Genomic DNA, 2,500 nt, shown 5'->3' with positions numbered 1-2,500 from the left:
GAAGGCAGGAAAGAAGTATTAGTAATACTTGAAACGAATGAGGTCAGCAAGACAGATGAATTGAAAATACGCACATAACCCACATTTTAATTTGTTTGCTTTCTAGGGCATCAGTCGTCTTCGCCTTAGCACTTCTTATTTCTCATTACTAATTACATCTCATTACATTTCCTGTCGTTGTTTTCCAACATTTTGAATAATATGTTTGTATCATATTATATTAAATTATTGTGTTTATTAATTATATACTAAATTAATTTTGACAAAAAATAACAAAGCCACTGCCATGAGTGTGTTGCAATAGAACTTTTCTGAATCAGTGAACACTATACTGAAAGAAAATGAAGTTGCTGTCAGTAGGTAGTTCGCATGAAAAGAAGACTTATCTGCCATTAATCAGTTCGATTTGGACAGCTAAGACAAGCAGCATATTAATAGCCATGATAACTATCGTTTAATGCAGCATGAAAATGTTTCCTAATGTAGAAAGGAATCTGGAGTAAAAATTGAATTGATCCTGATTAGCCAGTTATCTTTGTGACATAAACCAATCGAAAGAAAAAGAAAACGAGAGAGAGAGAGAGAGAAACAGCGGAAAAAAACACGAACCCATTCGTTCGTTTATGTAACATCAAAGGTGCATCACGGTGCAGTTTGATATATCTTCACGCACGCAAAGAAGAGGGAATGCAAGCTAAATCAACACACCTAAAGACAAATGCTCGTACAGGCCGCCGGCTGACCATGCCTATTGTGCGTAACGAACCCTTCGGAAATTGGAATCAGTTCCCCGTTACTTAGATTTTCCACCACTTGACGATAGCGCACTGCTAGTGCTCTTGCACATTACCTGAAAAAAACCTTTTGCTGCTCAATACCCAGCGCAAAGAGGCGTAGGCGAAACAGAAGCATAATTACCGCACATCGGGGGAAAGCACAGGTTCGAACACGCTATCGTCAATGGGTTGGAAAAAGGATGAAACGTTAACAATTACGTAGCACGGCTGGCGCACCCTCATCCATACACAACACACATGATGTAGGGAAAGATACAAGCAGCGTCTTCTTTCATAATCGCGGCATCATAACCGACAACCCGCGCGCATTTGTGCGTGCCCCGTGTCTGTGTCTTACTTCCTTCCTGGGTGGGTTGGGTCTCTATCGAGCCAAAACAATAAAATTTGCATCGCTAAAGCGTTACGTTCGATTACTTTCATAACGGAACGAACTTCCATGACTCATGGTTCCGATTCCCAGGATTTGCAACAAACGCCATCTTACGCTCTAATGGCATACGTTTTCCACCAGTGACTCACTAGTTGGCAGTGTTTCAGCTGATTTTCAGCTGACATTCGTTTACATTCGAAAATAATATTTAATGCCATTTATTCCCAAAAAGACGGGAATTGCCTTATGCTTCATGTAGAAGCTAATTCCTACGCCCGTGTAATCAAAACATTGAAATACACACCATAGGCCGTGTATAGAACCAATTTATATAATTCCAATACTTGCGAAACCGATGCAGATGTTCACCAATACCAGCCACAGACGCGATACACACCATCAGCAGCGGCATAGGTGATTTATAATCCATAATAATTACACACTCCACCCTAAGCCCGAGGCCCCGCTACGGCACGGAAAAATGGTGTGGAGCAGCAGGACGTAAAGCCAAGCTTTTGATGCGTTCCTGTTTCCGTATACCGCCCATGTTGTTTGCCACACACCAACACCATCTAGCAAAGCGCAAACGACACATTGCGATGAAGCAGAATGTAGGTTTTGAATAGGTAGGAAAAGGCATGATCTCTTCCACGGACAGAAATCTAAAGTAAGCCACGCGTGGTTCGAGCTGAAGGGAATTGCGGCACAGCGTTTCGAGAACGATCAGGACACGTACGAATTGAACAAAGTGCATATGCAAAAGTACACTATAAAATAGATATAATTCTGCTCACGGATTAGGCATAACTTTATAAAACCAGTTTCTAAATCAAAAGTATGGTCCATACATGATGTGCACGCCACCGACAGATAACGAGTGCTAAAGTGCTAATCTGTGGTAATAGTAGCTGAATATGCGATCATCGTACATATTTTCATCAAACACATCCTCTTGCAACATTTCACTTACGTCCCACCAAGCCAGGCAAGGCAAGCATCCCAAAAACCAACAAAATGCCACTTACGTAAATCTGGTGCCCGGTCACTTCACGAGAAACAGTGCGCGTCACTACCGAGTCAAGATCTAGAGAAATTGATTGGTACGAGCTGAAAGCTAAATTTGGCTGCCAGGCTCGCTCTGACAGTACAGTATTACTACTGTACACATTACCGTTCCTGATGTCCCTTTTTTCGTTTTTCGTGTTATTCCTTATCGTCTCGTGGCAAGATATAAACAGAACACAAAAGGGCCTTGCAAAATGCACGAAATAATTTGTTTTAGATGTATTAATTCTAATTTGATCCACAATAACAATTCTATCTTATTATCTTA

General features: G+C 41.2%; 1 protein-coding gene across 5 annotated transcripts in view; it reads right to left on the bottom strand.

Annotated features, from left to right (window-relative positions):
* Positions 1-2,500, bottom strand: part of LOC125952610 (AN1-type zinc finger protein 6) — a 17,876-nt gene that overhangs the window by 2,863 nt on the left and 12,513 nt on the right. The gene's annotated exons all lie outside the window — the stretch shown is intronic.

Source organism: Anopheles darlingi, chromosome 2, assembly GCF_943734745.1.
Source record: "Anopheles darlingi chromosome 2, idAnoDarlMG_H_01, whole genome shotgun sequence".
Classification (NCBI taxonomy): Eukaryota; Metazoa; Arthropoda; class Insecta; order Diptera; family Culicidae; genus Anopheles; species Anopheles darlingi.
The sequence above is the reverse complement of the archived record's forward strand: the minus strand, read 5'-3'. Positions and strand labels throughout refer to the sequence as shown.